The sequence below is a fragment of the Orycteropus afer genome, unplaced genomic scaffold, assembly GCF_000298275.1.
Source record: "Orycteropus afer afer isolate SDZICR_OR568_19922 unplaced genomic scaffold, OryAfe1.0 scaffold00287, whole genome shotgun sequence".
Lineage (NCBI taxonomy): Eukaryota > Metazoa > Chordata > Mammalia > Tubulidentata > Orycteropodidae > Orycteropus > Orycteropus afer.
The window spans coordinates 4,253,935-4,266,174 of record NW_006921874.1 but is presented as its reverse complement, the minus strand read 5'-3'; the positions used below and the strand labels follow the sequence as shown (position 1 = coordinate 4,266,174).

The window sequence follows — 12,240 nt, the reverse complement described above, 5'->3', positions numbered from 1 at the left end:
GGAAGTAGATTGCCCAACCTTCCTTCCAAAAGAATTAATGCCTTTGAATTATGGTGTTGGTGAAGAATATTGAGTATACCATGGACTGCCAAAAGAACAAACAAATCTGTGTTGGCTGAAGTACAGCCAGAATGTTCATTAGAAGCGGGGATGGTGAGACTTCTTCTCATGTACTTTGGACATGTTATCAGGAAGGACCAGTTCCTGGAGAAGGACATCATACTTGATAAAGTACCAAAACCAAAAACCAAACTCACAGCCGTTGAGTCAGATCCGACTCATAGTGACCCCTCCTTGGGTTTCTGAGGTGGTATCACTATGGAAACAGATTGCCCAAACTTCCTTCTGAGGAGAGGCTGGTGGGTTTGAACTGCCAGCCTTCTGGTTAGCAGTCAAATGCCTTAGGCACTACACCACCAGAGTTCCCCACTTTCTACTTTTCCTTGTCGCTTGAACCAATTTTGTTATTTCTCCCTCCCCCAACTAGCTGTTTAAGGGGCTCTGGTGGTGTAGTGGGTAAGCATTGTGGATGCTAATCAGAAGGTCAGTGGTCCAAACCCACCAGCTGCTCCCATAAATATTTATAACCTTGGCCATCCAATGGGGGCTGCTATGAGTTGGAATGGACTCGAGGGCAGTGAGTTTGGATGTTAAACCCCTTGGTTTAATTAGCTGTTTGATTTTGGGAGTGGTTACTCCCCTTTCTCTAGACTTCTGATTCCTCATCTATAAAAGTAAAATACTAATTTTTTTATTCTTCTGATGTAGGATTGTATGGTTTTATGGCTATCCTGTTTTTTTCTTTTCTTTTTTTTCCTACATATTTAGATGAACTAACAATATCCTTAAATTTCATGTATCTTTACAAATTTTGGGGACTGGGCTGGAACTAATGAATTAATTAGGGTTATACTCACACTTGCATTGCTTGTATATTCAGGCCTACAGTTCCTCCTAATCAGTGTTCTTCAAAAATTTGTCTTCAAATCCAAGTCTAATTAATCAAACCAATCTCTCATTTGGCTGAGAGTCAACCTGTTTAATATTTACCCACATAAATTGCAATAATTTCACATGTGAATTCATATATTTCTTCACATTTTACAGCCTCACAGTAGCAGTGGTAGTTCAGTATTTGGAAAACACACATCTAGAAGTCTTCCACAGCCTTATGAGAGATGTGTACCAAACTAAATTCAGCCTATGGAGCACCGAGTGAATCCTCAATATAACCATACTCATGGGACAGTAAAGGAATTTGCATCCCAGTTGCCATCCAGGTTCTCTTCCATGTTATATTGTTTTCTAACCTTCATGTTATCTTGGAATTATTTTAACTCATGACTAATAATATCATACCAACTCACAATTCAGATCGACATTCTCATATTCACATATAATATTTCCTACCAGAGCAATGTTTCAGAAAGAAAATATACATTATTTTGTCCTTATAATTTTCCCCTAGTGTTTTTCTATTTACCTCAACAATGACTTCTAAACACTTACGAAGAGCAATTCAATTGCTCCTAACCGGGCTTCATTTGTGGGCGCAGAGAACACTGTGACTAGAATCATGCTCAAGTCTTTATAGAATATATTTCAGTCATGAGACACAGAATTGACAATTAGGGACTCTGCCTCAATATTTTGCATAGGGCAACTTTTACTTCCTGGTTTCTCAAACTGTAGATGAGAGGATTTAACATGGGGATCACCATGTATAAAACACGGAGATCATCTTATTCCCAGCCTGGGATCCGTGTTGAGAAGGCTGCAAGTAAGTGTACATAGTTGTTCCATAGTACAGGCCAACAGCAGTCAAGTGGGAAGCACGAGTGGAGAAGGCTTTCTGTTTGCCGGAAGCTGAAGGAATTCCCAGGATAGTCATGAAGACAGACATGTAGGAGGCAAGGATCACCACAATGGAGGTGACCAGGGTGAATCCCCCACAGCCAACAACCAAGATCTGGGTGAGCCAGGGGTCTGAGCAGGCCAGTGCCAGAAGTGGAGGAATGTCACAGTAGAAGTGGGGAAGAACGTGTGGCTGACAAAATGACAGTTGTGTGATGGAAGTTGTCACAGCAACCATGTTAACTAACCCACCAAGGTAGCATCCTGTTACCAAGAGGAAACAACGAACCCTAGACATGGTAACATGATATAGCAGTGGGTGGCTGATGGCAGTGTAGCGGTCGTAGGCCATAGTTGCCAAAAGATTGCATTCAGCAGAGGCAAAGATTATGAACAAGCCCATTTGAATCACACATCCAAGGAAAGAAACAGCCTTCAATTTAGATAATAAATTTGCCAAAGTCTTTGGGATAGTGATGGAAAAGAAACAGACATCAAGGAAGGACAGATTAGAGAGGAAGAAGTACATTGGAGTGTGGAGCTGAGAGCTAACTCTGATCAGGACCACCAGGCCTAGATTGCCCAACACAGTGACTATGTAAACAATAAGGAAGACTCCAAATAGGAGGACCCCAAGCTAAGGGTTGTCTGTCATGCCAAGAAGGACAAAGTCAGTCACTATGGATGAATTCTCCATCGATACAAGTTTAGTATTATTCTTGACTAGTGAAAAACTCTTTAGACATGCCTGAAGGGAGAAATGACAGAAAACTGAATGGTATGGGTATACATGGTTCTACCTAAAACACGTAAATTCTCTACACTCACCAACCCTTCCGCTCACCTCAATTCTCACTTAAAACACCTTTCCACTTTCCCAAATAGTATCACCATTCCCCAGCCATATAGAGAAGATGAAAAGGGTGAGGGGAAAAAATGGGGAGGAAAAGAGGAGATAAAGAAAATTAAAAAATTAAAAGGAACTCAGATGAGGACGAGAGTAAAGGCCTAGAATGGAGAAGGTACTTGATAATATTTGTTGGAAAAAATGACTAAGTGAGCGAGAGAGAAAGTAGGTGTCATCCAGGGATGCTCTTTACTGATACAGCACTGTAGCCTCTTAGAAAAGTTGGTGGAATGGAATTCCTTTTCATTTGCTCCCTTTCCCAAATTAAGCCCAATGGATTATTGAAAATGAGGAAACAACAGGGTAAATATATCAACTGATTTCATCTTTATAGTCAGCCTCTCCTCTATCTGTGTCATATTTCCAGAATAGTGGAAGTCACCAATACTCACTATTCTCCTTGGCCAATCACTTGGCCTTCACTGATACATTGTAGCAGGGATTAGAATGTCCTTGGATGGCCATAAGAAACTGGGCACAGGTCTGAAAGCATCAATCACTTGGATTCTGAGAAAGAGCAAAGAAGGCCCAAACCCCTCATGGATCATTCAGCTCCTGGCTGGTCATGACCTAATTCCTTTAACCATACCTGTGGCACAGGTAACATAGCTGCAAAACAAACAGCAAATTCCCCAAGAACTTATTGAGCAGATCTGTCTGAGCCAAGGACCCACTAGCACAATGGTTTGAATCGGGTGGCACAGAAGCTTTAAAAATGAACCTCTCTCCTATGATCAGAGGCTAATGCTGGCTTACTGTCTTACACAAATGCCTGAGCCTTGCCCTGGATGAAGTACCAGAGAAGAGAAGGAATGTGTCAATGCAGATCCTCTCCATTTATTGGATCCAAACTAACTCAGAGCCTCTATGGGTCATTAGATGGCCATCAGTGAGGAGTCTAAAAGGGACCCCTGCAATTGCTGATAGTCTGGACAAGGAAACCTTTTAGGGCTCTCCCTATTTTGATTAAAACACACACACACACAACCTGTGTTTGTTTCAACTTTCCAGAAAACACAGGTTCTTTACTTGGTTGAGTAGTTAAACTCTCTGATTCTGGAGCTGTATGCACTTGTTTGAATTCTGTTGCTGGAGATCATTGGCTATGTGACTTGAGGACTTAATCTATCTAAGCTTTAGTTGACTAATCTGTAGAAGAAAGACACTACTAATGCCGACACCGTGGAACAATTGTGAAGATGAAATAAAATAATGTGACTAAAGCACTTGGTGTACTTCAGGCGCTCACTGAGTTCTTCCTTCTCCACTCCCTCATGACCACTCCCACTTAGGTATGTATTACTTTTTTTTCTTCTTCTTTATTGCATCTAATCGGATAAGAGGGATTGTTCATGTATATTATTATCATATTAGACCAACAGAGATGAACTCTAGAGATCCTGACTGAAGCCTGATCTCCGTGCTTCACCCCCTAACGGTCCCTCAGACACACATACAAACAAAATTTGGCCAGAGCAGATGCAAAGAGTTTTTCACTTATACTCGTCATCAACAACCACAACATTCGCCGTCTAGTCAACCCTGACTCATAGTGACCTCATGGTGGTTATTTACACCTTCTTATTGTTCTCTCTCAACTGGTGGGGGTAACTCCTGCTACTACTGTTGCTCAGCAAAGCAGCCTGCCCAAGAAAACACTCACCAATTTATACCTTCAAATTGGGAGATTGGGGGAGATAATACTGGACTGAATGGGCCCTAGTCCTAATTTATATTGTCATTCAGCTGTAGAAAAGCCCCTTAACCTTTCTGAGCCCCATATTTTCTTATCTCCATGAGGAAACAGTACCCACCATACCTCTCTTTTGGGGCTCTGGTGGCGTAGTGCCTAAGGCATTTGACTGCTAAGCAGAAAGCTGGAGGTTCAAATCCACCAGCCACTCCTCAGAAGGAAGATTGGCCAATCTACTTCCTAGTAACACTGCCTCGGAAACCCAAGGAGGGGTCGCGATGAGTCAGATCTGACTGGATGGCGGTGAGTTTGGGTTTTTTTGGATGAGGATCAAATAAGATAATGAATGTGAAAGCACTCTGTAATCTCTGAGGGGTGATAGATACACATGGAACAGATCCCTATTATTATTCCATCATGGGAGGGAGGAGAGGGAGGAGGAACACGTCAATATGATCGTTTTCTGCTGCCTGCTTCGGCTCTTGCTTACGGAGCTGCACTCCTTGCCCTCCCACTCACCCCGCTACTCACACATCATCTGCTCCGCCTCTCCACTGTAAAAGTTTCACCCTATGAACATTTAAACAAACAGTTCACGGCTGTTCATGTATCTTGGATCATAAGCAAGACAGGTTTTCAATGTTAGTTTCATGTTCTTGAATCGCTTTTTTGAATTTCTCAACTTAGGATAACTCTACTGCTTGATGTATGTGTTCAATAAATATTCATTGAAAGAATAAATAACTTTCTACTAGTCCTTAACATTTAGTGAAATCTTTCATCTCTGAAATAAACTTGACTTACCTTTTCTTCCAAAAGGAAAGATACATAAAAAAGTAAGACTTTATGAAGGAAATTATTTGATATGCTCCAGCTACATATGCTGCTACATTACCAGTTTCGTAATAGTGATCAGAACCAAGTATATCATTATCGTGACTAATGTATTTTGGGTATTTTCTTGCTGAAAATAATCAAGCATTTCCTTTATTTGTTGAAGTAATTTTGCATATGTTTAAAATATATATTCATAATTTGTCCCTAGAGACATATAAACTTACCATACTAGTTTTTCAAAAAGAAAACATTTGGCTTCCTCTTCTTTTAGTCCTTCAGTTATGTAGTCCACTGGAAGTCTTCTGAAAATAGTACAACATTTAGAATTTAAGTGAAAGTTCATTTATTCACACATTCAATACAATTTTCTTGTGTGTTTAATAAGTAGCCAGTCTTCCAAAAGATCATCTATGCCAACCTGCCCATTTATAGATGAAGAAAAAGAAGTTCAGAGATATTAAGTCACTTCTCTGTGGTCTCACAATGAATCAGTAGCAGAGCTGGTGTTGGAACCCAGGTATCCTGACCTAATTCATTGTTCTGTCTAGAACACCATCTTGCTTTCCCCTTGTTTTCTGAAATTATTCCAGAGAGGGCTTTTGCTTTGGGTACATTCATTCTTCCAATGCCAGATGAAAAGGCATTCTCTATCATTATATTTGAGCTATATGATCTTGAGCAAATAACTTGCTCATTCTGGGTCTTAGTTTCTTTGTTTATAAAATGAAATAGGTAGACAAGGTAGCCTTGAGGATCTTTCCAACTCGAGCTCTAATATCCCATGGTTCTGTTAGTCAAACTGTATACAGACTGTATATATCCAATGGACACAAGTGGAAAAGCAAATTTTTGTGGTTCCCTGAGTCTATTCTATGCAAACCACTCGACCCTTCTCTGTTCTTTCAGGCTTCACCATGTCAGAAATGTCATATTACTGTTTGGCCTTTATGCAAGCACTGACGACCACTGAGGTAAGATTATGGGAGGGGTGTTTTTCAAACTTCTTAACTCCCTTGAGCCAGAAAGAGCCTGGTCAAAGATCTAGTCAAATCATCCAGGCTATGTCACACTCTGGTTGAGGTGTGTGGTTTTGGGCAAGCTGCTTCATTTCTCAGTCTCAATTTCCTGGATCTAAAATTAAAATAATGTTTCCTAACATAAATGGTTTTTTTTTTTTTTAAGATTAAATAAGAAAAATATATAAAATGCTTAACACATATTTAAGTGCTTAATAAATGTTGATTTTTCGTCTCATGAAAAGTCCACTTTTACTTGTATGATTCTACTTCTATGAAATGTCCAAAACAGGCAAATCTATAGATACAGAAAGTAAATTAATGATTGCCAGAGGTTTGAAGGGTGGTGCAGGAATGGAAAGTGACTGCTAATGTATATGGAATTTCTTTGTAGGATGATGAAAATATCCTAAAATTGACTGTGGTGGTGGGTGCACAGCTCAGAATGTACTAGGAGCTCTGTTGGTGTAGTGCCTAAGGCACTTGACTGATAACCAGAAGGCTGGTGGTTCAAACTCACCAGCCACTCCTCGGAAGGAAGATGGGGCAATCTACTTCCATAGCGATACCGCCTCGGAAACCCAAGGAGGGGTCACTATGAATCGCATCCGACTCGACAGCAGTGAGTTTGGTTTATTGAAATATACCATTTAAACATGTGAGCTTTTTTTGGTATGTGAAATATATCGTAATAAAACTGTTACCAAAAAATTCATCCTAACGAATACTGGGGATGGGAATCAGAAAGCCTATCACCAATCATCTATGGCTGCATCTAAATTCTTCTATTGACCTACAACAGAGAGCCCTGGTAAGCACTGTATGAGATCATCCATTTTCAACTACTTTGAAAATCTTAACAATGACAAAAGAAATGCATTCAAAGGAAATGATAAATTCATAATTGAGGAAATAAAGAAATATACAAATAAATGCAGAGGGACTCCTTGTACCTTACGGGCAAGGCTAAAATATAAGAAAATGACACTCTAAGTTATTGTATAGATTTAATGCAATATCAATTGAACATTCTACAGAATATTTTACAAACCATGACATATTTACAGTGAAATTCACTTGGAAGAATAAGAAGAGAAAAATGCCAAAAGCTATTATCTAAGTAATGTTGGTAGATTGCTCAGATTTTAAACTTTATTGCAAAGCCATACATAGCAAAAGGCATTTTGGCATTGGATTAGAAACAAAGACTGATCAAAGAAATAGAATAACTTTTACAGAAAGAGATCCAAATTCTTATAAAAGCCTATCTGAGAAGCTAGCACATACACACATGTAAAGGGAATATTAACACATGAATGTTGTTGGGACTACTGTGTATCAGTGAAAAAACAAACACATTTGGATATGTACCTCATACCACAGGCTGCAGTAATTCCAAGATGGATCCAAAAGATAGATGTAAAAATCTGAATTACAAAACTAGAAAGAAAAAGAAAAAAAGAACAGTATTGTTTATTTGGCTATTGAGGCCATTGAAAAAATAAAGAACATCAGCAGAGCCAGGATGATGTATTCAGATGTATGACTGAAAATCTTTTTTCACAGTTTACTATTAAAAAATGAAAATCAAAAAAGCAACAACCAAATGGGAAAATCTATGCAATGAATGGGAAGCTCTGGTAGCGTAGTGCCTAAGGTGCTTGACTGCTAACCAGAAGGCTGGCGGTTCAAACCCACCAGCCACTCCTCAGAAGGAAGGTTGGGTGATCTACTTCCGTAGTGATACCGCCTCGGAAACCCAAGAAGGGGTCACTATGATTGAGGTCTGACTCGACGACTCATAACAACAACAACATGCAATGAATGAGCAGAACTTATAAAATTCACAAGTCAAAGCACATAAAGAAATAATGCAATATATGTGATGACTGTATGAAATTCACTTGCTGAGTGTTCAAAGAAGGTAGACAGCATACACAGCAGGGAACACATATAGGATGCAGTTGCATGACAAACATATGTCCTCACCAGTGTTAAGCAAGATACAAACTAAAATGCCAAGTTTTCCGTAGCTTAGTCAGTACGTATGTAATAAAGACCACTGTAAAGAAGCAGGTGGCAATGCACATTTCTGGAACATACTATGACTACCCTTTCTCCAAGTAATTCCATTTGCAGAAATACACTCCCAAGGACATAATTACAAATAAATGAAAATGATGTATACAAAAATGTGCATTGCATTGCTGTTTAAATATCCATCTACTATATTTGTATGTAGGTGAATCACAATGTCATATGCTTATAGGATTTGATTATGTTAAGAATCAATCTCTGCCCTCAAGAAGCCTATAATATAGCAGGGAAGGCAAATGTGTATATAAGATGTTCTTTCATGGAAATAAGAGGAACTGATTTAATTCCATATAATTGAGTTGGGATGGAAGTGGGAGAAAAAAAGTTTCATGGAGGAGATAGCACTGAACATGGACCTTAAAAGATGAACAGAGTTTGATGAATAATGGTAGTTAAAAGAGAAAAGAGTATTCTAGAATGATTCCAAAGGCCCAACAACAGGTGGATGGCTAAACACACTATTGGATATTAACAGGATGGAAGACTATGTAATCAGGAAAAACAACAAAAAGAAATACATTTGTGAAGTAACTTCAAGCCACTTAAACCCATAGTTGTACCTGTAAAAGATCAGATGGACATTCGGAGTGTTGGCGATCCACAAGGTTTGTTTCAGTAAAGCTGCTCAAGTTCATAATCTTAAAAAGTCAACCACACTATGTAAATATGTGTGAAGTCAAACCAACAAGCATTTTCTCTGATCCTTCTCTGGAATTAAACTCTCAGAGTCAGCAGGGATATGGGCACTGAGTTCCGCAATGTCTTCAGGAACGTAAGATTTGCTTGAATTTACTAGAGAGAGCTGGATCCTGTCCTTCCTCCACTTTCATTCACATTTCCTATGAACACAGCCGTCTGCTTGATGTGCTGCTCTCTTCTCCCTTCAGCCTCTCTCCCCCTCACACCATAGCCCACTAAATCCTCTTCTATTACAGCAAAGCAATCACGATACCTAGTCTCCAAAATCCCTGAGTAATGACTGAGTTAGGAAGACTCAGAACATCTGTCTTGTTTTACTAAGTCTACTGATAGGGAAAAGGAAAAGCACCCGGCATTGGGAACCTTGGTTGATGTAAGCTTGGAATTAATCAACTCTGATTTCTACCTGCTACATTCTTGCCCAAATTTATTGTGTGTTCCCTCTGTGGACATAAAATAAAAACGTGAAAAGCAACTTAGTTACTCAAAGAAAAACTTATCTTTCTGCCTGAAGTTTTTCAAGTTCTAAGTCTCAGACAGATGCTCTAAATAAATCAGCCAAAATTGGTGGTTCTTGGTAAATGGGTCCACCCTATTGTTCTCTCTCCTCCAAAAAAATGCACAAGGCCACTATACTCACACACAATGTCTTGTAATATTGTCGAGGAGACTTTTAATATTTCACCCGTCTCCTCGAATGGTTTCTTCTGGAAGGACTGAGGCTTTTAGCTTCTTGGACTTCTCTCTATATAAATGGCCACTCATGGGCCAACAGTGTAGTGTTCACCACAAGTAAAACACATGATATAATGTAGAATCATTCTCCCTTGAGGGAGTCTAAAGCTAATTGAAATATTAATGTACAAATAGACTCTCATTCCTTAATCATATGGTGTGTTTATATAAGTGTTAAAAAAAAGACTTTTGAAAACTAATTTTTCACTCAAATCCCACTCATATCTACTACTACATTTTTCAATGTTCTAATACCCTTGTGAGATCAATAGGGCAGTGATGGTACACACTTATACATCTGGCCTAATTAGGACCTTCAGCCCCCCTAGAAGGAGTAATGGGCAGATTGTTCCAGGAGATGGACCCTGGCCTCAACTCTGCCACTAATTAGCTCTACCATCTTCGACTAACAACTTCCCCTCTCTGGTCCTCAGTTTCCTCATCTATAAAATAAGAGATTAGATTGAATAGTTTACAATCTTTTCTCTTTTTCTTTCCTAATTTTAAGATTCAAAAGTCTAAATCCAGAGACACATTTCAGAGGCATCCCACTGTGTCCAAGAGGTAGTATTCTAAAGTAGAAAAAAAGTATTGGCTTTGCAGTAAAACAAGCATGGATCTCAATACTGGATTTGGCACTAACTAGAAGTGTTGCTTTGGCCAAGATACCCCCTTTGAGCCTCACCATTCTCATCTGTAAAATAGAAAATAGTAATACTTACCTTATACAGCAATAATGATGATTAAATATGAAGATATATGGTAAAGCATGTAGCAAATATTTGGCTCTCAATAAATGGAAGGTGCTGTTAACTGCTACAGGGGCCAACACACTGTAACTTTTTCTTCAGAGCATACTTTTACATTACTTATTTATAAATATTGTGCCTTTCTAGATTGCAAAATAAACATAAATCTCCACTTTCTCAGTCAGATAAGAGATAAGCAAGAGTGTAATTACTAGATTGTTGTTGTTATGTGCCGTCAAGTCAGATCTGACTCATAGCGAGCCCTCCTTGAGTTTCTGAGGCAGTATCACTACAGAAGTAGGTTGCCCAACCTTCCTTCCAAGGAGTGGCTGGTGGGTTTGAACTATGCTACCAGAGCTCTAGTTGTACCTATAGGGAAAGTGAAGTCACAGAGCAAATGACAGTGCAACATCTAAAATCCAAGGCTTCTCATGTCTAGCTAGTAGATTTTACACACCCAACTGATACTCTTTTAACTAGGCTGTATTGCTACTAAGTTTGTGGTGTCAAACAAAAATAACAATTAATTATTTTTATTCACTCTTTTGCTATGCAAGAAGAGCAAAATATAGACTATTGACATTCTGAGTTACTCAGGCTAAAACTTTTTTTTCCCTAAATTTTAAAGTGAAATAGCCAAATGAAAACATTTGGACAATTGAGGAAGAAACATGTGAAATTAATGTCAATACTTAACTCTCCCTCCCTACTCTTTCACCCTTCCAGGCAGTAAGATAATCTCAGCGAAAAAACCTAGGAGTCTTCCTAAATATCTTAGTACCTCCTTCTTTTTCACCTCCTCACTTATCCAAAGGCAACCAAATGCTTTTAACTCTATCTCCTAAATTTATTTTGATTCTGTTCAATTTTTCTACCCCCACTACCAGATTGTAGTCTTCTCTTATCTGGACTACTGCAACTGCCTGTTAATTGATATCCATTCAGCTGCTCTTACTCATCTGAAATCAGTTTATTGTGCACAGCCAGTTGATTTTTGTAAATGAAAATCAGAGCCTGTAAATTGAAAAGTTAAATTATGTACTATTGTTAGGTCTCTTTTCTTGTATGACTTTTTGTTTTTGTCTGAGCCACAAATTATCTCTCTTTTTTTTTTTTAACTTAATTGGCTATGGTCCTATTTTAATTTTTTCCCACAAAGACTATCAGATTTGTTATGACTCTAAATGTCATTTTTTCCAAAGAATAATATGTCAAATTAATTCATTCAACAAAGTGTTACTGAGTATCTATTATATCCTAGGCACTTATTATGTGCAATGAACAAGACAAGTAATGTCCCTATGCTCATTAAATTGAATGGTCATTGAATTATGGTGTTGGAAAAGAATAACAAATCTTTCTTGGAAGAAGTACAGCTGGAATGTTCCTTACAAGTGAGGATGGCCAGACTTCGTCTCACGTTCTTTGGTCATGTCGTCAGAAGGGACCATTCCCTGGAGAAGGATATCATGCTTGGTAAAGCAGTTGTTGTTGTTGTTGTTATGTGCCGTCGAGTCGGCCCCGACTCATAGCGACCCCTCCTTGGGTTTCCGAGGCAGTATCACTACGGAATTGGATTGCCCAACCTTCCTTCCGAGGAGTGGCTGGTGGGTTTGAACCGCCAGCCGTCTGGTTAGCAGGCAAGTGTCTTAG

General features: G+C 38.9%; 1 pseudogene; it reads right to left on the bottom strand.

Annotated features, from left to right (window-relative positions):
• Positions 1-1,628: 1,628 nt before the first annotated feature.
• LOC103205447 lies at positions 1,629-2,551 on the bottom strand (annotated as a pseudogene).
• Positions 2,552-12,240: the final 9,689 nt, after the last annotated feature.